The sequence below is a fragment of the Canis aureus genome, chromosome X (assembly GCF_053574225.1).
Source record: "Canis aureus isolate CA01 chromosome X, VMU_Caureus_v.1.0, whole genome shotgun sequence".
NCBI classification, from domain to species: domain Eukaryota; kingdom Metazoa; phylum Chordata; class Mammalia; order Carnivora; family Canidae; genus Canis; species Canis aureus.
Genome location: NC_135649.1, coordinates 75,714,054 through 75,738,217, shown reverse-complemented (window position 1 = coordinate 75,738,217; position 24,164 = coordinate 75,714,054). Strand labels below are relative to the sequence as shown.

The 24,164-nt window shown below is 39.7% G+C and overlaps 1 long non-coding RNA gene and 1 pseudogene across 1 annotated transcript in view; both read left to right on the top strand.

The window, feature by feature from the left end:
* The window catches only part of LOC144307947 (uncharacterized), a 47,521-nt gene that overhangs the window by 5,654 nt on the left and 17,703 nt on the right, over window positions 1-24,164 (top strand). The gene's annotated exons all lie outside the window — the stretch shown is intronic.
* Window positions 8,748-10,511, top strand: LOC144308255 (zinc finger protein RFP pseudogene; annotated as a pseudogene).

The window sequence follows — 24,164 nt, the reverse complement described above, 5'->3', positions numbered from 1 at the left end:
AATAAACAAACTAAAAGAGAAAATTAGTGATATAGAGGATAAAATGATGAGGGGGAAAAGAATTAAAAGAAGAGAAAAATAAAAATATTAAATAATGAAGAGAGATATAGGGAACTTAGCAATTCCATAAAGTGAAATAACGTCAATCTTATAGGGATCCCAGAAGATGAGGAGAGGGAGAAAGGGGCAGACAGTTGATTTGAACAATTTATATCTGACAACTTCTCTAATCTGGGGAAAGAAAAAGGCACTCAATACAAGAAGGCACAGAAAACCCCATCAAAATCAATAAAAATAGTCTAACCCCTCCACATATTAGAGTGAAGCTTGAAAATTTCAAAGATAAAGAAAAAATACTGAAAGCAGCTTGGGACAAGATTCCTTAACCTTCAAGTGTAGACACATAAGCCTGGCAGCAGACCGGTCATGAAGAACTGGCAAGCCAGAAAGGACTAGCACGATATACTGCTCAACATGTTAACTGGAAAACATATGCGGCCAAGAAAAGCTTATACAGCAAGGCTATCATTAAGAACATAAGGAAATATAAACAGTACAAGACAAACAAAAACCAAAAGAATTTGTGAACACTAAACTAGCCATGCAAAAAAGTTTGAAAAGGATTTTTTAGCAGAGAGAGCAAATAATAACAAAGACCACAAAGAAACAGAAACAATCTAAAGGAAGAGCACTTTACAGGTAATAGAGTGGCATTAAGTTAATATCTTTCAATAATTACTCTGAATATAAATGGACTAAACACTCCAAAAAAGTATAGAATATCAAAATGGAAAAAGCAAAGAACGATCAATATGCTGCTGACAAGACCATTCAATTTAGACCAAAATAAAGATTGTACCTGAGGGGGGTAAGGACACATGCATCATGCTAATGGACAAATAAATAAATAAATAAATAAATGTGTGTGTGTGTGTGTGTATATAAAATATATATATATAACAACTCAGTTATCTTGCTCAGCATAATACCCTCCAGTCTTATTCAATCATTGCAAATGGTAAGATTTCATTCTTTTTGATGACTGAGTAATATTCCATTATATACATATCTCACCTCTTCTTTGTCCATTCATTTGTTGATGGACATCTGGACTCTTTCCATATTTTGGCTGTTATGGACATTGCTGCTGTAAACATTGGGGTGTATGTGCCCCCTTTGAATCACTGTATTTGTATCCTTTGGGGTAAATACTTAGTAGTGCAATTGCTGGGGTATAGGGTAGTTCTATTTTTAACTTTTTGAGAAATCTCCATAGTTTTCCAAACTGGCTGCCCCAGTTTGCATTCTGACCAAGAATGTAAGAGGATTCCCCTTTCTCTGCATCTGTTGTTTCCTCCATTGCTAAATTTAGCCATTCTGACCGGTGTGAGTTGGTATCTCATTGTGGTTTTGATTTGGATTTCCCTGATGCCGAGAGATGTTGATCATTTTATCTGTTGTCCATTTGTATGTCTTTAGAGAAATGGCTATTTATGTCTTCTGCCCATTTCTTGACCTGATGTGTGTGTGTGTGTGTGTGTGTGTGTGTGTGTGTGTGTTTTATGGGTCTTGAGTTTGATAAGTTCTTTATAGAGTTTGGATACTAGTCCTTTATCTAAGAAGACATTTGCCAATATCTTCACCCATTCTGGAGGTCGTTTTTTAGTTTTGTTAACTGTTTCCTTTGCTGTGTAAAAGATTTAGCATAATTCTTAAGGATTTTCAGGATGGCAAATAAGCATTGGCTTCAAATGAAAGTTACCAGCTTTCTTAGACTCCAGCGAGAGAGTTATCCTGTCCTTTGAAGTATTGAAGTGAACCATTCACTTTTCCTCTCTGACAGTCCTAGATGCCATCCTATTCCAATAAAAGGTTATTTCATCTACACTGAAAATCTCTTGTTTAGTGTAGCCACTTTGGTTAATTATCTTAGCTAGATCTTCTGGATAACTTTCTGCAGTTTCTATATCACCACTTAATGCTTCAACTTGTATGTTTTTGTTTTGGAGATGTGTTCTTTCCTTAAACCTTATGAATCGACTTCTGCTAGCTTCAAACTTTTCTTCTGCAGCTTCCTTACTTCTCTCAGTCTTCAAAGAATTGAAGAGAGTTAGGGCCTTGTTCTAGATTAGCCTTTGGCTTACGAGAATATTGTAGGTGGTTTGGATTCCTATCCTGACCACTGAAATGTTTTTTTATGTCACCAGCAAATCTGTTTTGTTTACTTATCAGTCATGTGTTCACTTGGCTCACACTTTTAATTTCTTTCAAAAGCTTTTATTTGCATTCACAATTTGGATCACCATTTGGCACAAGAGGCCAAATGCTTTGGTATATCTTCACTTTTAACGTGCCTTCCTTACTAAGTTTAATCATTTCTAAGTTTTAATTTAAAGTAAGAGATGTGTGGCTCATTCATTAACCTGAAAATGTAGAGGCCATTATAGGGTTATTGATTGGCCTAATTTCAATATTGTGTCTTATGGAATAGGGAGCCCCAGTGGTAGGAAGAAAAATTTGGGAACAGGTGGTCAGTGGAGCAGTTAGAACACACATATTTCCTGATTAAATTTACCACCTCATATGTGGCCCATCATGCCTCAAAAACAATTATAACACTAACATCAAGGAACAGTGATCATCATAACAAATATAGTAATACTTATATGTCGTTATCATATAATAATAGTTATAAATTTTGAAATATTGTGATAATTATCAAAATGTGACACAGGGACACAGAGTAAGAAAATGTTCTTGGAAAAATGGTGGCAATATATTTGCTAATGCAGAGTTGCTACAAACCTTCAATCTGTAAAAAAGAAAATATCTGCAAAACGTAATAAAGTATAATTAAACAAGGTATGTTTGAATCTCAAGAATAAGTTACTTTCCAAATTTGCACTGCAACTCCTTACTATCATCAAAGGGAAATTAATAAAAACAAAGTCTAAAACATATACCATATATATGAGGTCATGTAGAAAGAGTAATGTCTTTCATCCTTAAAGTCACCAGTAAAGCCATCTGGTCCTGGGTTTTTCTTTGTTGGGAGATTCTGGATTACTGAAAGCCATACAGCTTTCCAGGTGCTCAGATCAGGCCCCTTTTTTTGAGGAGCTATACTTAGCAGAGGGTGGAGCTATGAATTAGCTCCCCTGCCCAGGTAGAGCAGGACAGCCAGCTCTAAAGATGACAAAGCGCTTTGTTTCTGGTCTTGATCCACAATAATCTGATCCCTAAATCTTCTGGCCAAATGGGCCCACTGGATTTGCTATGCAAACAATCAGCTCTGCCTGCTGGATTCTCTACTCAAGCATTGCTGGACTCTGTACCTTCCCTAGGTGTAGAAAAGGCTTTCTGGTTGTGAGAAGCCAGGAGCTACACTCAGGAATGGGTAGGATTATATGATCTCCTCTGCCCAGGCAGAGCAGGAGATCCAGATCCAAACAGCCTCCTAGGTGTTTTGGTCAGGCTTTCGGGTCATGTGGGAACAGGAACAACACTCATCCATGGATAGGGCTATGAATTATCACCCCTGCCTGAGGAGGGGGGCCAATCAGAGTCTAGGGCCTACAAGGCTCTTTGTTTGAGGTACCAAATGAGGCAGACCTGTATTCTGACAAGTTCTCTAATCAGACTGCACCACTGTCTTGGGTCTGCAGATAAAGAAGAGCTATTGACTGAGACTAGTACTTGGGTCCTGCAGGTATGACCTTGGTCTGCCAAGATTCAACTGCTGATGTTGGAAGTCCTTCCCCACATCTCCATCATAATCTGATTCCCACTGGTCAAGCTCTGCAGATTTCCCCCATAATCTCCAGTAGGCAAAACCAGAGTAGGACTCCTAGGAGGTAACTCACAATGCTGGGAGAGACAGAAATTTGTCCTGGGATATCGTTTCCCACTAGAGGAATTTTAGGCTCAGAGGGACCTTTCAGTGTGATGCTATACTAAACTGGAGGAGAGGCCAAGTGGTCATGTATAGCTGTTACTATTACCCTTCTAATGTGATCCATCTCCATCTTTGTGGTATAGGGGGTTGCTTTAGCCTCACCTTCATGTTCTGGGATTTTCTCAATGGTGTCTTTTGCATGAACACTTGTTACCTACTGATCTTTTCATTATTTTAGTTACATCATGAGGCCCACAAATTCTCTATTTAGACTTGTAATGATGTAAATCTAGGCAGAGCAAGTATATACAAAATGCCATATGTACTTCCACATCCAGGAAGAGTGGGTATAACATTTTTTTCTATTCTTCCCACTAAGTATAATTACTTTTGTTATAAAGAATTAAGATAATCTAAACTAAACAAAATATGTTTGTCACTAGTAAAACTTCCTCATAAGATGTGATAAAAGCAGTCCTTCAGGATGAATTGAAAGGTCACTAAAGAGTGACCCAAATCTGCATAAGGAAATAAAGAACACCAGAAAAGACGCCTACATAGGTAAATATAAAAGTTGGTATATGACGATTGGTATTAATATCATTACCATTCATAGCTCCACTTTATTCCAATCAGATTAGAAACACAAACGAATAAAACAATAATTTAAAATCTACATTAGTGGGTACAGATTGTATAAAGATGATATTTGTGACAATAACAACATAAGGTGATGAAGCAATATAGGAGGAAAGCTTTCATATCTACTGAAATTAAGTTGGCATTAACCTATAGTCTTATAAATTAAGATATTAGTTGTATTTACCCAGGAGAACAACAAAACAACTCAAAAATGTAGAGTAAAAGTAAAAGAAGAAGATGGTGGTGGAATAGAAGGGCCTTATGCTCACCTGGACCCAAGAACACAAATAGAAAACTATAAAACCCTAAATCACCCAGAAATCAACATGAACACTGAAAGAACTCCACAAGTAAAGGGAGGCTAGAGGCCATACTGACTAAGGTAGGAAATGTGGACACATGGATTAGTAGAGAAACAGATTTCAGGTACTATGAAATGGAGGGAGCCATGGCAAGAGAGAAAGGAAAACACAGGGGAATACACAAGGAGAAGGTTTCCCCAAAGCCATTGGCTTGCAAATTGAGAGAGAGGCTGAATTTCATGAGTTCATACAACCAGCAGGACTTAAAGCCTGGAGATTTAAAGGTCAGTGGCTTGGCTGAGATAGGGCCTGTGAGCACTGCACTGCACCTGGAGAGAAGGCAGTCACACAACCTTGGGGCAGAGAGCATGGGAACAGTGATATGAAGAATACTTGGATCACACAGAAGGACGTAATTTGCGCTACTTAGAATGCATCCTTGAAAGGCAGCATTCACAGAAACACATCTATGGAAACAAAGAAGGTGGCTAGAATCATTTCTACTGCCCACTGATCAGCATAAACGTGGAGTCACCTGCAGGAAGCAGCAAAGCACGGACACCGATTGCCTAATGCCTAATGTGCATGCATCAGGCATCACCTCCTAAACACTCTTGTGGGACTGCCCCTCTCAGTCAACCTTGCACCAGTCCCAGTGCAGCAGATCCTTCCTCCAGCAGAGACACCTGCCCAATACATGTTGACCAAATAGAGACATGCAGGGTCTCAGTTCTGCTGGAGGTGCTGTCAGGTCTCATTCCACAAGCATACCAGAATACACTTACTTAAAGCTCATCACATTCAGAATAGGGACCAAACAATGTCCAGAGAAGGAAAGGAGAGTCTCTGCAGACAAATGGCCTAAAAGATAGAGTAGGGGAAAAAAAAAAAAACGCAGAACACACACAGCACACCCAGAGATAATCTCTAAAGCTCTAAGCCCTGGTCACTATGTAACACCTTCTTCATAAGACTAGTACTTTCAAGGGCAGAAGACCTAATAGACTTTTCTAACACAAAGAAGAAAATGAAGACCTAGACAAAATGTCAAGACAAAGGAATTCATACCAAAAGAAAGAGCAAGGAAAGGTCACATCCACAGATCTAATAGAAACAGTTATAAGTAGTATGTTTCATCTAGAATTTAAAGCAACAATCATAAAGATACTAGCTGAGCCTGAGAAAAGCATAGAAGACTACAGGGACTCCCTTACTGCAGAGATAAAAGAACAAAACTACCCAGGCCAAAATGAAAATGCAAAAACCAAGATTCAAAGTGACTGGATGTAATGAACGTAGGAAGGAAGAAGCAGAGGAACGAATAAGTGATATAGAAGATACAATAATGGAAAATAATAATGAAGCTGAAAAAGAAACAGAAAGAAAAACATTGGCACACAAATGTAGACATAGGGAACTCAGTGATTCCATACAGCATAATAATATTCATTAGAGTCCCAGAAGAAGAGAGGGCAGGAGATTTATTTGAGGAAATTAGAGGTGAAAACTTCCGTAACCTGAGGAAGGAAACAGACTTCCAAATACAGGAGCCACAGAAAACTCACATCAAAATCAACAAAAGCAGATCAACATCAAGACATAACACAGTTAAATTTTGTAAACTATAGAGATAATGCAAAAATCTTAAACACAGCAAGACAAAAAAACAAGTCCTTAACTTACAAGGGAAGACAAATAATCTAACAGCAGATCTTTCCACGGAAACATGGCAGGGCAGAAAGAAGTGGCATGATATGATCAACAGGCTGAATAGAAAAAAAACTATGCACCCAAGAATATCCAGTAGGATTATCATTCAGAATTGAAGGAGAGATAAAGAGTTTCCCAGGCAAACAAAAACTAAAGGCATTTGTGACCACTAAACCAACCCTGCAAGAAATATTAAAGAGGACTCTTCGAGTGGGAAGGAAAGACCAAAACTGACAAAGACTAGAAAGGAACATAGAATATCTCCGGAAACGATGACCAAAAAAGTATTAAATGGCAGTACATTCATATCGAGCCATAATTATGCTGAATGAAAATGGACAAAATAATTCAATCAAAAGACATAGTGTGTCAGAATGGATGAAAAAAAAAAAAAGAAAGAAACACAAGACCCATTTATATGCTGCCTACAAGAAAATCATTTCAGACCTAAAATCACCAGTACACTGAAAACTAGAGATGGAGAAATACTTACCATGCAAATGGTTGTCAAAAGAAAGACCAAGTAACAATGGGGAATATCAGAGAAACTAGATTTTAAGCCAAAGGCATAAGAAGAGATGCAGAAGGATACTACATCATAATAAAGGGGTCCATTCAACAAGAAGATCTAACAATTGCAAATATTTATGCTGCAAACTTGGGAATACTCAAATGAATAAAACAAGTAATAAGAAACATAAAGTCATTGATAATAATACAATAAAAGTAGGGGACTTTAACATCCCACTTACAACAATGGGCAGGTCATCTAAGCAGAAAACCAATAAGGAAATAATGGCTTTGAATGACGCACTGGACCAGATGAACTTAATATATGTAGTCAGAACATCCCATCACATAGCAGCAGAATACACATTCTTTTTGATTGCTCATAGGACATTCTCCAGAATAGATCATGTATCAGGTTACATATCAGTCCTCAACAAGTACAAAAAGATTGAGATCATACCATGCATATTTTCTCATCACAATACTATGAACTTGAATTCCATCACAAGAAAATTATTGGAAAGACCACAGATACATGGAGACTAAAAAGCAATCTACTAAAGCATGAAAGGATCAATAAGGAAATTAAATAAATAAATAAAAATACATGGAAACAAGTGAAAATGAAAACACAATACTTAGAAACCTTTGTGACGCAGTAAAGGCAGCCCTAAGAGGCAACTATATAGCAATAAAGGCTTACCTCAGGAAGCAAGAAAAATCTCAAATAAAAACATAAACTGATACCTAAAGGAGATAGGGAAGGAACAACAAATGAAACCTAAAGTCAGCAGAAGAAAGGAAATAATAAAGATTAGAGAAGAAATACGTGATAGAGAAACACACACACACACAGACACACGCAGTAAAGCAGATCCATGAGGCCAGGAGGTGGATTTTGAAAAATACTAAAAAAATTGATAAACTCCTAGCCAGATTCATCAAAAGAGGGAAAATCTAAATAAGGAAGCCAGGATGGCTCAATGGTTGAGCATCTGCCTTCGGCCCAGGGCATGATCCCGGGGTTCCGGGATCGAGTCCCACATGAGGCTATTAGCAGGGAGCCTGCTTCTCCCTCTACCTATGTCTCTGCCTCTCTTTCTGTATCTCTCATGAATAAATAAATAAAACTTTCAAAAAAGTCATATATAAAAAATAATCCAAATAAATAAAATCATGAGTGAGAGAGGAGGAATCACAACCAACACCACAGAAATACAAACAATTATAAGAGAATATTATGAAAAATTAAATGGCAACAAATTGGGAAATCTCAAGAAATGGATACATTCCTAGAATCTTCTAAACTAGCAGAACTAAAACAGGAAGAAAACTTGAACAGATCCAGAACAAGCAAAAATTAATAAATGGATAGACGATAGATAGATAGAAACAGTAATCAAACATCAACCAAGAGACAAAAGTGCAGGGCCAGATGATCACAGCTGAATTCTACCAAACATTTATTTTTGTTTTAAAGATTTTATTTATTTATTCCTGAGAGACAAAGAGAGAGAGGCAGAGACATAGGCAGTGGGAGAAGCAGGCTTCCCGCGGGGGAGCCCAATGTGAGGCTCAATCCCGGGATTCTGGGACCACACCCTGAGCCGAAGGCAGATGCCCAACAACTGAGCCACCCAGATGTCCCTCTACCAAACATTTAAAGGGGAGTTACAGGGATCCGAACAATGACTGTCCCAGTCCCACAGGAAGCCCACCTTGGCAGCCCCCTGGTACAGTCACAGGACTCTGCTGGGAGACAAGAATTCATGCTCACTCAGCAGGGCACTTGCACAGGGATGACCAGCAACAGTTGGGGCCAGTGCATGCATTTGAGATCCAGGCAGAGGTGCAGCCCTCTGCCTGCCCAACTTGCAAGGCTGCCAGGAAGGGGCAATCAGGAGGGTGTGCAGAAGTCTACCTGTCCAATGTGTCTGCAGTACTTTGCCAACCCCATGAGGCTTGACTGCAGGTGCAACAACTGTTGTGCATGCCTCACCCATTGCTAGGGCGAGATGGAGACCGACAGGTGATGCCCACAGCGCCAGGAGATCTTCCTGCAGCGTCACATGAGACCCAATTGGCACCCGGCCAACATAACACAGCTAGTGAAACAGATGTGCACCTTGTGGTCATTGGGGGCCCTGGCCGAGATGGGGGTGTGGGAGAAGCACCACAAGTCCCTGAAGGTGTATTGTGAGGCGGACCATGTGCCCATCTGTGTGGTGTGTGGCTGCTTCTGCAAGCACATTGGCCATAGCATGCTGCCGCTCAAGAAGGCAGTGGAGGACTTCAAGGAGCAAATCCAGAACCAGCTGGACCACCTGGAAAGACGGAAAGACTTAAAGAAGAGGTTCTGGGCACAGGGGGAGCAGACACGAGCTGAACTCTTGAGCCTGAACCAGATGGAGAGGGAGAAGATCGTCTGGAAGTTTGAGCAGCTCTCTCACTCCTTAAAGGATCATGAGTATCATCTCCTGGCCCACCTTGAGGAGCTAGATTTAGCTACCTACAACAGCATCAATGGTGTCAACACCAGATCTCCTGCAATGTCTCCCACCCGAGTAGCCTGATCACCCAGCTGGAAGAGAAGCAGCAGCAGCCTACCAGGGAGCTCCTGCAGAACATCAGGGACACATTGAACATACGTGAAACAATCAGGATCCCTGATCCTTCGATCACACTAATAGATCTGCAGGAAGGAAAAAAAGCCACATTTTCACCCCAAACCGTCTCTTCTTGCCTGAAAATCTGAAGCAGTTCACAGGAAAAATTCAGCCAATATGGGGAAAATTCAAAAATTGAGAGAGGCTCAATCATACTCAGTAGGTATGACTCTAGACCCAGACACAGCCTACCCCACCTGAATCCTTTCCTGCAGCATGTACGTTTGGCATAGTTACTTCTAGCAGGACCTGCCCAACAACCCAGAGCTGTTAAATCTGTTTCCCTGCGTCTTTGGTGCTCCAAGATTGTCGCTGGGAGACACCATTGGGAGGTAGAGATGAGAGATAAGGCAAGCAGACCTTGATGTATGTGAAAACTCAGTGTGCAGAAAAGGTAGAGTAATTTTATCCACCCAGAATGGATTCTGGACAGTGTCTTTGTGGTATGGGAAAGAATACTGGGCTCTTACCTCCCCAGGGACTTCCCTCCCCCAGTGGACCCCTCTCCAGTGGGTGGGGATTTTCTTGGACTATGATTCTGGTGAGGTCTCCTTCTACAACGTGACAGACAGGTGTCAAATTTTTACTTTCTCTCATGCTACCTTCTGCAGGCCTGTCCAGCCTGAATTCAGTCTGAGTTACTTGGGAGGGAAGAGTGCAGCCACTTTCATCATCTGCCTCTTGAGTGGGATTGATGGGTTTTCTGACCATGTAGGCAATCATGCTCAATTCCATGGAGACCTTCTGTTGATGAGGTGCATAAGCACCCAGCCATGCAAATTGTGAGATAAATGAGAAGTAACAAGATTGCCTGGAAATAAAAACCAGATGATCAAAATACATACATACATACATACATACATACATACATACAGAAGAGATAATACCTATTCTTCTCAAACTATTTCAAAAAATATAAATGGAGGGAAAACTTCCAAACTCATTCTATGAGGCCAGCATTACCTTGTTACAAAAGACAGACACAGAACCCGTTAAAAAGAGAAATGCAGGCTAATATCCCTGGTAAACAAGAATGCAAAGATTCTCTACATGATACCAGCTGATAGAATCCAACAGTTCATTAAAAGAATCATTCATGATGATCAACTAGGATTTATTCCTGAATTGCCAGGTGGGCTAAACATTCACAAACCAATCAATGTGATACACCATATTAATAAAAGGAAGAAGAACCATATGATCCTCTCAGTGAATGCAGAAAAAGCACTTGACAAAGTACAACATCCATTCTTGATTAAAAAAAATAATAATAACCACCAACACACTGGGCATAGAAAGAAAATACCTCAAAATCATGAAGTCCATATGTGAAAAATCCCACAGCTAGTATCATTCTCAATGGGGAAAAGCTGAGAACTTTCCCTCTATGGTCAGGAAGAAGACGGGATGTCCACTCTCACCACTGTTTTATAACGTAGTACCGGAAGTCCAACCCTCAGCAATCATCCAACAGAAATAATAAAAGCCATCTAAATCAGCAAGGACAAAATCAAACTTTCACTCTTTGCAGACAAGATATTCTACATAGAAAACTCAACAGATTCCACCAAAAAAAAAAAATGTTAGCTCTGATTCACAAATTCAGTAAAGTTGTAGGATACAAAATCAATGTACAGCAATCTATTGTATTTCTATATACCAATAACGAAGCAGCAGAAAGAGAAATTAAGGAATTGTTCCCATCTATAATTGCACCAAAACCCATAAGATACCTAGGGTTAAACCTAATCAAAGACATGGAAGACCTGTACTCTGAAAACGATAAAACACTGATGAAAGAAATTGAAGGTGATATGAGGAATTGGGAAGACATTTCTTGCTCATGCACTGGAAGAACAAGTATCGTAAAAATGTCTATACAACCCGAAGCAATCTATAAATTTAATTATATTGCCATCAAAATAAAAACATTTTTCACACAGCTAGAGGAAGGAAAGAACCGTAAAATTTGTACAGTACACCAAAAGACCCCAAATAGCTAAAGCAACCTTGAAAAAGAAAACCAAAGCTAGAGGCGTCCCAATTGTGTACTTCAAGTTCTATAAAAAACTAAAAGTTGTAGTGATCGAGACAGTGTGGTACTGGCATAAAAATTGATGCATAGAATAATAAAACAAAATAGAAAACTGAGAAATGAACCCACACTATATGGCCAACTTTTGACAAAACAGGAAAGTATATCCAATGGGAAAATGACAGTCTCCTCAACAAATGGTGTTGGGAAACCTGGACAGCAGCATATAAAAGAATTAAACTGGACCACTTTCTTATATTGTATGCAAAAATGAATTCACAATGTATTAAAGACTCAAATGTGACCCCTGAAATCATAAAAATCCTAGAGGAGAACATAAGTAGTAACTTCTTTAACATTGGCTTTAGCAAGTTCTTTCTAGATATGTCTCCTGAGGCTAGGGAAACAAAAAGAAAGATTAACTGTTGGGTTTTCATTAAAGAAAAAAAGCTTCTACACAGCAAAGAAAACAATCAAGGAAACTAAAACATAACTTACAGGATAGGAGAAGATATTTGGAAATGACATATCTGATCCAAAATCTATAAAGAATCCAAAATCTATAAAGATCTTATAAAATTCAAGTCCCCAAAAAATAAGTAATCTGATTCAAAAATGGGCAGAAAGACAAACATTGTATGTTCTCATTCATGTATGTTCTCATTCAATAGTGAAAGAGAATATAAGGGAAGGGAGAAGAAATGTGTGGGAAATATCAGAAAGGGGGACAGAACATAAAGACTCCTAACTCTGGGAAACAAACTAGGGGTGGTGGAAGGGGAGGAGGGTGGGGGATAGGGGTGAATGGGTGATGGGCACTGAGGGGGGCACTTGACGGGATGAGCACTGGGTGTTATTCTCTATGTTGGTAAATTGAACACCAATAAAACATAAATTTATTATTAATAAATAAATAAATAAATAAATAAATAATAAAAAATGGGCAGAAGACATGAATAGACACTTTTCCAAGGTAGACATACAGATAGCCAACAAACACATGAAAAGATGCTCAACATTACTGATCATCACAGAAATGCCAATCAAAATTACAATGAGATATCATCTCACACTGTCAGATTGGCTAAAATCGACAAGACAAGAAACAATTGGTGGTAGCAAGGATGTGAAGAAAGGACTAGCCTCTTGCACTGTTGATGGGAATGCAACATAGTGCAGCTTCTCTGGAAATAGTATGGAATTCCTCAAAAAGTTAAAAACAGATCTACCCTACCTTCCAGCAATTGCACTACTAGGTGCTCAAATAATACAATACTATTAATTCAAATGGATACACACACCACAATGCTTATCGCAGCATTATTTACAATGGCCAAATTATGGAAACAGCCCAAGTGTCCTTTGACTGATAGGTGGATAAAGATATGGTATGCTCATGCAATCAAATACTGCTTAGCCATAAAAACGAATCCATCCATGTCGCTCAAATGGATTGAGCTAGAGAGTGTTATGCTAAGTGAAATAAGTCAGAGAAAGACAAATACCAGATTATTTCACTCGTGTGTGGAATTTATGAAACAAAATAAATGATCAAGCGGGGGGGGGAGGAGCGAGAGAAAGAGAGGTAAACCAAGAAACAGACTCTTAACTAAGGAGAACAAACCGATGGTTACCAGAATGGAAGGTGGGGGGGCGGGCAGATAGGGTAAACAGGTGATGAGGATTAAAGAGTACACTTGAAATGGTGAAACACTATGTTAAACTAATATTACACTGTATTCACTCACTGGAATTTAAACAAAAACTTAAGAATCTATATAAAGGAAGGGACAATGGAATTAAAAAGACACAAGAGAAAATATCTACTTACAAAAAGTTGGCAATAGAGGGACATAGAAAGAAAAAGATATACGACATAAAGACAACAAAAAGCAGAGTGGCAGGATTAAATTCCATCATAGCAGTAATAACATTAAATGTAAATGGGTTTCAAAATCTCCAAATGAAACACAGACATTGATGGAATGAATTTAAAAATATACGGTTCAACAGAAGCTCACTTTACATTCAAAGACACAAATTGGTTGAAACTATAAGAATGAAAAAAAAGCAACTATAAGAATGGAAAATATTCCATGCTAACAGTAAACTAAAGAGAGCTGGGCTAGTATACAGATGCAAATAGAAAATAGGCTATAAAAGAGGAAAAAAGTAATTATATAATAATAAAAAGGGCAATCCCTCAAAAAATATAATTATAAACATATAAGCACTTAGCCACAGAGCTCCAGAACAGATGAAGCCAAAACCAAAACAGCAAAAGGTTGAAATAGACATATTTCACCAGGGCCCATAAAACACTCTGAAGGACAGGATACACATTAGGACACAAAACAATTACCAATAAATTTAAAATTCTTGAAATCATAGAATGTGCATGGAATTACATTCCATGTACTTAGAGTGAGATCTTTTAAACATTTTTAAAAAGATTTATTTATTTATTTGAGATAAAGCACAGGCACGTGAACATGGGGGGGAGGAGCAAAGGGAGAGGGAGAGGGAAACTTAAGCAGAGTCTGTGCTGAGTGCAGAGCCCGACACAGGGCTCAATTCAGGACCCTGAGAATAGGACCGGAGCCAAAACCAAGAAGTCTGACATTTAACTGACTATGCACTCCAGGTGCCTCAAAAAACACATTTCATGGACCAGTGGGATTAAGAAGAAATCACAGGGATATCTACAAAATATTTTGAGGTGAAAAAAAATGCAACAAACTAAAACTTACAAAATGCACAAAAAGCAGAACTAAGAAAAAATTGGAGCTAAGAACATGACGGAGGAGTCAGGGTCCTCAATTCACTTGGCCCCACCAAATTACCTATATTATTTTCAAACCATCCTGAAAACGTACAAATTCGACCTGAGATTTAAAGAGAGAAGAACCAGAATGCTACAGAGAGAAGGGTTTTCACTTCTAACAAGGTAGGAAGGCAGAAAAACTAAAATAAAAAAGAATCAAGTGGCGGAGGGGCCCCACGAGGACCCAGGCAAAAGCCTGGTAGTGAAAGCCTCCGGGACAGGAAAGGCCAGTCCTGGAGAAGCAGGAACTTTACTTATTTACTTTTTTCCAAGGACAGAGGTCTTTATTTTTTTTTTTTTTTACATATTTTTTTGAATTGGATATCAATTTGCCAACATACGGCATAAAACCCAGGGCTCCTCCCATCAAGTGCCCCCTCAGTGCCTGCCACCCAGTCACCCCCACCCTCCTCCCTTTCCACCACCCCTTGTTCGTTTCCCAGAGTTAGGAGTCTCTCATGGTCTGTCTCCCTTTCTGATATTTCCCACTCATTTTTTCTCCTTTCCCCCTTTATTCCCTTTCACTATTTTTTATATTCCCCAAATGAATGAGACCATATAAAGTTTGTTCCTCTCCAATAGACCTATTTCACTAAGCATAATACCCTCCAGTTCCATCCACGTCGAAGCAAATGGTGGGTATTTCTCGTTTCTAATGGCTGAGTAATATTCCATTGTATACATATACCACATCTTCTTTATCCATTCATGTTTCCATGGACACCGAGGCTCCTTCCACAGTTTGGCTGTTGTGGACATTGCTGCTATTAAACATCAGGGTGAAGGTGTCCCGGCAATTCAATGCATCTGTATATTTGGGGTAAATCCCCAGCAGTGCAATTGCTGGGTTGTAGGGCAGATCTATTTTTAACTGTTTGAAGAACCTCCACACAGTTTTCCAGAGTGGCTGCACCAGTTCACATTCCCACCAACAGTGCAAGAGGGTTCCCCTTTCTCCACATCCTCTCCAACATTTGTGGTTTCCTGCCTTGTTAATTTTCCCCATTCTCACTGGTGTGAGGTGGTATCTCATTGTGGTTTGGTTTGTATTTCCCTGATGGCCAGGGATGCGGAACATTTTCTCATGTGCTTGTTGGCCATGCATATGTCTTCCTCTGTGAGATTTCTGTTCATGTCTTTTGCCCATTTCAGGATTGGATTGTTTGTTTCTTTGCTGTTGAGTTTAATAAGTTCCTTATAGATCTTGGAATCTAGTCCTTTATGTGATATGTCATTTGAAAATATCTCCTCCCATTCTGTAGGTTGTCTTTGAGTTTTGTTGACTCTTCCTTTTGCTGTGCAAAAGCTTCTTATCTTGATGAAGTCCCAATAGTTCATTTTTGCTATTGTTTCTCTTGCCTTCATGGATGTATCTTGCAAGAAGTTGCTGTGGCCAAGTTCAAAAAGGGTGTTGCCTGTGCTCTCCTCTAGAATTCTAGATGGAATCTTGTCTCACATTTAGATCTTTCATCCATTTTGAGTTTATCTTTGTGTATGGTGTAAGAGATGGAAAAATATTCCATGCTCATGGATTGGAAGAATTAATATTGTGAAAATGTCAATGTTACCCAGGGCAATTTGCACATTTAATGCAATCCCTATCAAAATCCCATGGACTTTCTTCAGAGAGTTGGACCAAATTATCTTAAGATTTGTGTGGAATCAGAAAAGACCCCGAATAGCCAGGGGAATATTAACAAAGAAAACCATAGCTGTGGGCATCACAATGCCAGATTTCAGGTTGTACTACAAAGCTGTGGTCATCAAGACAGTGTGGTACTGGCACAAAAACAAGACACATAGATCAATGCAACAGAATAGTGAATCCAGAAGTGGACCCTCAACTTTATGGTCAACTAATATTCGACAAAGGAGGAAAGACTATCCACTGGAAAAAAGACAGTTTCTTCAATAAATGGTGCTGGGAAAATTGGACATCCACATGCAGAAGAGAAGCAGGAGCTTTAAAAGATGGGCACGGGATTCTTCACAGACCGAAAGGCGCTTAGCAGGGAAATCGAGCAGAATCGCAGGAGGGACAGTGGAGCCTCCAGTTTCCTAGTAACTAATAGAGGAAGTGTGCCCCAGAGTAAAGTGCACCCCAGTCTGTGGGCCAATCTAAGTAAAGGGCTGGGGCATGCACCTGGCGGGGCATCCGGGAGAAGTTGATCAGTCTTGCAGTGGCTCTGGGTAGAGGCGTCTGCACCCTGCTGCCTTCCAGAGCTGCGCATCCAGGGAGCGCGATTCCAGCAGCACAGGGTCCGGGTCCCAGGGAGCCGAGCAGACACAGCCCAGGATCCTGAGTTCCCCGCAGGACAGGCGGAAGCGGGGAGGGCACAGGACAGCGAGGACTCTTCTGCCACTGGCCGCCACCCAAGCTGTGCAGATCAGTGCACCCATGTTGGCCCAGGAGCACCTAGGCCAGTGTGGACTGCGAGACTACAGTAGTTACTGGCGGGGGGGGGGGGGAGATGACTCCAGAGGTGGAGACCTGGCCGCTGGCAGTATGGTTGTTCCTCCTGGTATCACCCTGTGCCTGGGAGAGACATGGCCACCAGGGAACAGAGGACTCACAGGGTAAACAGTGCCCACTGAGCCCAGCACCTGCAGGGGGCGTGGCAGCTCCCCCAGGTGCAGACACCTGAGAATCAGCACAGCAGGCCCCTCCCCCAGAAGACCAGCTGGAAGGACAGGGGAAGAGGAAGTTCTTGACCAAGCAGCCCTGGAAAATTCCAAGACAAGTTCAGGGATTTACAGTATATGGAACCAGAGGGTACCCTTTCTATTTTTTTTCTTCCTTTTTCCAGTACAATTCGTTTTTATATCAGACTGGAAATTTCCAATTTTTTTTACTCTTTTCCCACCTTAACTACAATATTTTACCACCTCTTCATTTTTAAGATTCTTCCTTCTTGACTTCCATACTTCTATAATTACAGGTCCTAGATATATTTTCCACTTCTAGATTCCCCTCAACATATTGAACTTAATTTTGGGACATACACAAGATATATTTGTTTTATATTTTTTGTTTTCTCTGACTCATTTGGTTCTAAAATGGCAGAAGTCAATACCTTCTAAAACATGACCGGCATTCACCCAGAACCAAGTGGTATACCATGCTGGTTCATTCTGTGAGACTTCTAATTCTCATTCTGGCCCATCTTTTATCTCTTTTATGTTTTGGTGGTCAATGTTGGGGTCCTCCACAAGTATTTCTGGTTTATATGGATTTGGAACTTAGCAACTTCTACCATAGAGAACTTCATATACTCAGAAACAAGAGGATTACCCTCTAAAATCCCTCAGGTTGACTACATTTTCCCTCCACTACAACTTCATCACCACCACCATCTCCCAGTAACCCCCTCTTTTTTTTTTCTTCCACTTTTTTTTTCTTTTTTCTTTTTTTCCCTCTTGCTCTTTGGGATTCTTTGCCTTTTATTTTTTTACCACTGTGTTTTAAAATTTGTTTTTCACTTTATTGATCCTTTGGTTTTATTTCATTCTGATTTCTGTTTTCAATATCTGGTCTCTGACCTCAGCAGAATCATCTAGCGTGAAATTTACATAGGAAGTGGTTGATATTCTTGACTCAGCCCGCTCATATATCCACTCTACACTGAGCAAAGACGAGAAAGAAGAACTCACCTCAAAAGAAAGAATCAGAACCAGTACTCTTTTCAACAGAGTTACAGAATTTGGATTACAATTCGATGTCAGAAAGCTATTCAGAAACATGAATATAAAGCTACTGGTGACTCTGGAACAATGCATAAAGGATTCAAGAAACTTCATGACTGCAGAATTTAGATCCGATCAGGCCAAAATTAAGAATCAATTAAATGAGACCAGATCCTAACTGGGGGTCCTAAAGACGAAGGTTAATGAGGTAGAAGAAAGGGTGAGCAACATAGAAGACAAGTCCATGGCAAAGAAGAAAGCTGAGGAAAAAAGAGAAAACAATGAAAAGACCATGAGGAAAGCTTAAGGGAAATAAATGACAGCCTCAGAAGGAAAAATCTACATTTAATTGGGGTTGCAGAGGGCGCCGAGAGGGCCAGAGGGCCAGAAAGCATATTTGAACAAATCATAGCTGAGAACATTCCTAACTTGGGATGGGAAATAGGCATTCAGATCCAGGAGATAGAGAAGTCCCCCCCCCCAATTCAATAAAAACCATTCAACACCTCACCATTTAATAGTGAAACTGGCAAATTCCAAAGATAAAGAGAAAATCCTAAGGTAGCAAGAGACAAGAGATCCCTAACTTATATGGGGAGAACTATTATATTAACATCAGACCTATCCACAGAGTCCTGGCAGGCCAGAAAGCACTGGCAGGATATACTCAGGGTCCGAAATGAGAAGAACATGCAGCCAAGAAGACTCTATGCAGCAAGGATCTCATTCAGAATAGAAGGAGAGATAAAGAGCTTCGAAGATAGGCAGGAACTGAAAAAAATATGTGACCACCAAACCAGCTCTGTAAGAAATATTAAGGAGGACCCTGTAAAAGAAAGAGGAAGCACGAAAAAATAATCTACAAAAACAGGGACTGAATAGTTATTACAGTGACACTAAATTCATGTTTTTCAATACTCACTCTGAACATGAATGGGTTAAATGATCCCATCGAAAATGCAGGGTTTCAGACTGGACAAAACAGCTAGACCCATCTATTGGCTATCCACAACAGATTCATTTTAGACCTAAGGACAACTCCAGCCTGAAAATGAAAGGTTGGAGAACCATTGACCATTCAAATGGTCCTCAAAAGAAAGCTGGGGTAGCAATCCTCATTTCAGGTAAATGAAAGTTTATCCCAAAGACTGTAGTAAGAGATGAAGAGGGACACTATATCATACTTAAAGTATCTATCCAAAAAGGGGACCTAACAATCATCAATATTTATGCCCGTAATGTGGGAGCTGCCAAGTATATCAATCAAATAACAACCATAGCAAACGCATACTTAGATAATAATACACTAATACTGGGAGACTTCAACAAGGCAATTTCTGCAACAGACAGATATTCTGAGCACAAAATCACCAGAAAAACAACGGCCTTCAGTGATACACTGGATCACAGGGATTTCACAGATATATACAGAACTTTGCATCCCGACGCAACCAAATACACATTCTTCTCAAGTACACACGGAACTTTCTCAAGAATAGACCACATACTGGGTCACAAATCAGGTCTCAACCAATACCCAAAGATTGGGATTGTCCCCTGCATGTTTTCTGACGACAATGCTTTGAAACTAGAACTCAATCACAAGAAGGGATTTGGAAGAAAATCAAACACGTGGAGATTAAAGAGCATCCTGCTAAAAGATGAATGGGTCAACCAGGAAATTAGAGAAGGATTAAAAATATTTATGGAAACTAAGGAGAGTGAAGATACAACTGTTCAAAATCATTGGGATACAACGAAAGCAGTCCTGAGGGGGAAATACATCGCCATACAAGCATCCCTCACAAAATTCGAAACAACTCAAACTAGAAGAAATGGACACACTTCTGGAACACCACGAACTACCAAAACTGGAACAGGAAGAAACAGAAAACATGAGCAGGCCAATAAGCAGGCAGGAAATTGAAGCAGTCAGCAAAAACCTCCCAAGACACAAAAGTCCAGGGCCAGATGGCTTCCCAGGGGAATTCTATCAAACACGTAAAGAGAAACAATACCTATCCTACTAAAGCTGTTCCGAAAGATCGAAAGGGGTGGAATACTTCCTACACATTTTATGAGGTCAGCATCACCTTAATTCCAAAACCAGACAAAGACCCCACGAAAAACAAGAATTACAGACCAATATCCCTGATGAACACAAATGCAAAAATTCTCAACAAGATACTAGCCAATAGGATCCAACAGTACATTAAGAACATTATTCAAGTGGGATTTATCCCAGGGATGCAAGGCTGGTTCAACACTCGTACAGCCATCAACGTGACAGATCATATGAACAAGATAAAAAACAAGAACCATAATATGATCCTCTCAATAGATGCAGAGAAAGCATTTGACAAAATACAGTCCATTTCTGATTAAAAATTTTCAGAATGTAGGGATAGAGGGAATGTTCCTCAGCACCTTAAAAGCCATCTACGAAAAGCCCACCGCAAATATCATTCTCAATGGGGAAACACTGGGAGCCTACATTCAGGAACAAGACAGGGATGTCCACTCTCACCACTGCTATTCAACATAGTACTAGAACTCCTAGCCCAGCAATCAGACAACAAAAAGAAATGAAAGGCATTCAAATTGACAAAGAAGAAGTCAAACTCTCACTCTTCATAGATAAAATGTTACTGTACATAGAACACCCAAAAGACTCCACTCCAGGATTGCTAGGACTCATGCAGCAATTCAGCAGTGTGGCAGGATACAAAATCAATGCTCAGAAATCAGTGGCATTTCTATACACTAACAATGAGAATGAGGAAAGAGAAATTAAGGACTCAATCCCATTCACAATTGCACCGAAAAAGCATAAGATACCTAGGAATAAACCTAACCAAAGAGGTAAAGACTGCAGAACACTTCTGAAAGAAATTGAGGAAGACACAAAGAGATGGAAAAATACTCCATGCTCCTGGATTGGAAGAATTAATAATGTGAAATGTCAATGCTACCCAGGGCAATTTACACATTCAAATAAATCCTTATCGAAATACCATGTTGGAACAAATCATCTTAAGATTCCTGTGGAATCAGAAAAAACCCCGAATAGCCAGGGGAATACTGAAAAAGAAAACCAGAGTCGGGGGTATCACAATGCCGGATTTCAGGTTGCAATACAAAGCTCTGATCATCAAGACAGTGTGGTACTGGCACAAAGACAGACGCATAGATCAATGAACAGAATAGAGAACCCAGAAATGGGCCCTCAACTCTGGTCATCTAATATTTGTCAAAGCATGAAAGACTATTCACTGGAAGAAGGACAGACTCTGCAATAAATGGTGCTGGGAAAATTGGACAGCCACGTGCAGAAGAATGAAACTAGACCAATCTCCTACAACAGACATGAAGATAAACTCAAAATGGATGAAAGATCTAAATGTGAGACAAGAATCCATCAAAATCCTAGAGAAGAACACAGGGAGCACCCGTTTTGAACTTAGCCACAGCACAAACTCTTGCAAGATACATCTATGAAGACAAGGGAAACCGAAGCAAAAATGAACTACTGGGACTTACTCAGGATTAAAAGCTTCGGTGCAGCAAAAAGAAACAGTCAGCAAAACTAAAAGACAACCTACGGAATGGGAGGAGATATTTGCAAATGACATTTCAAGATAAAGGGCCAGTATCCAAGATCTATAAAGAACTTATTAAACTCAACAGCAAAGAAAGAAACAATCCAATCCTGAAATGGACAAAAGACATGAACAGAAATTTCACCAAAGAAGACGTAGACATAGCCAACAAGCACATGAGAAAATGCTTCGCATCACTTGCCATCAGGGAAATACAAATTAAAACCACAATGAGGTATCACCTCACAGGAGTGAGAATGGGGAAAATTAACAAGACAGGAAACAACAAATGTTGGAGAGGATGTGGAGAAAGGGGAACTCTCTTGCACTGTTGGTGGGAATGTGAAATGGTGCAGCCACTCTGGAAAACTGTGTGGAGGTTCCTCAAAGAGTTAAAAATAGAACTACCCTAGGACCCAGCAATTGCACTGCTGGGAATTTACCCCAAAGATACAGATGCAGTGAAACGCCGGGACACCTGCACCCTGATGTTTATAGCAGCAATGTCCACAATAGCCAAACTGTGGATGGAACCTCAGTGTCCATCGAAAGATAAATGGATAAAGAAGATGTAGTATATATATATATATATATATATATATATATATATATATATATAGAATATTCTTCAGCCATTAGAAGTGATGCATACCCACCATTTGCTTCAACGTGGATAGAACTGGCGGGTATTATGCTGAGTGAAGTAAGTCAATCGGAGAAGGACAAACATATGGTTTCATTCACACAGGAAATACAAAAAGAGGGAAAGGGATTAAATGGGAAAGGAGAGAAAATGAGTGGGAAATATCAGAGAGGATGACAGAACATGAGAGACATCTAACTCTGGGAAAGGAACGTAGGGTAGTGGAAGGGGAGGTGGATAGGGGGATGGGGTAGCTGGTTGCCAGGCACTGAGGGGGGACACTTGACGGGATGAGCACTGTGTGATAGGCTATATTTTGGCAAATAAAACTCCAATAAAAATATACAGAAAATAAATACATAAATAAATAAATAAAATAAGAAAAGGAAAGAAAAAAAGATCTAAGAAAAATTTAACACCTCTGATATCCTAGATTATTAAATAATAAAAATCTCAGATCAAACCCCCCAAATCCACACTAAAAAACTAAAATAAATGAGCAAACTCAACATAAAGAAAGCAGAGGGAAGGAAAACTATTATATTATGATAGAAATAAAATAGAGAAAAAAATGCAAAAGAAGAAATTTTTAAAAACTCGGTTTCTTGAATTAAAATTTTTTCAAATTGACAACATTTTGCTAGGCAGTCAAATGAAAGAGAGAGCTGGGGGGAAGGAGGGAGAGAGAGGGACAAAATTTTTTTTGTTGTTTATTTATTCATGAGAGACACACAGAGTGAGGCAGAGACACAAGCAGAGGGAGAAGCAGGCTCCATGCAGGGAGCCCGATGTGGGACTTGATCCCAGGACTCCAGGATCATGCCCTGGTCCGAAGGCAGGCGCTAAACTGCTGAGCCACCCAGGGATCCCTAAACAATGTTTTAAACATTTGGGTTTTTTTTAAAGATTTAATTTTTGTATTTGAGACACAGAGAGAGTCACAGAGATAGCAAGAGAGAGCAGGAGCTGATGGGAGAGGGAGAAATAGGTTCCCCACTGAGCAAGGAACCTGATGTGGGGCTAGATCCCAGGACCCCAGGATCATGATCTGAGCCAATGGCAGATGCTTAACCAACTAATCCACCCAGCCTCCCCCCATTCCGCCCCAAAGAGACCCATATTGAGACACACTTCAATAGTAGAAAGTCAAATGAAAAAAGAAAGCCTTGAAAGCAGCAAGAGAAAAGTGATGTGTCATGTACAAAGGAGCTTTTATGAAGTTATAAGCAAAAACCATGCAGGCCAGAGGCAGTGAGGTCATATATTTAAAAGATGAAAGAACAAAATTTCAGCCCAGAGTACAGATATAGGTAAACCTGTGCTTCAGAAATGAAGAAATTATAGCCTTCCTGGAGAAACAAATGATGAGGGAATTCATTAAGTCTAGAGTTGCTTTATGAGAAATGTTGAATTCAAATTGAAATAAAAGGACACAAGATAAAAACATGAAGCCATATGAAAATATAAAATTTTCAGATGAAGTAAATATATGAATAAATAGAGAATCTTGTATATGCCAATTTTGGTGTGTTTAATTCTGGAATATAATTTCAAAACCAAAACCATAGAAAGCACTGAAAATATATGTAATGAGTACATAAAATATAAAAATGTAGTTTGTGTTATCAATAACATAAAGTCGGTGGGGCAGCAC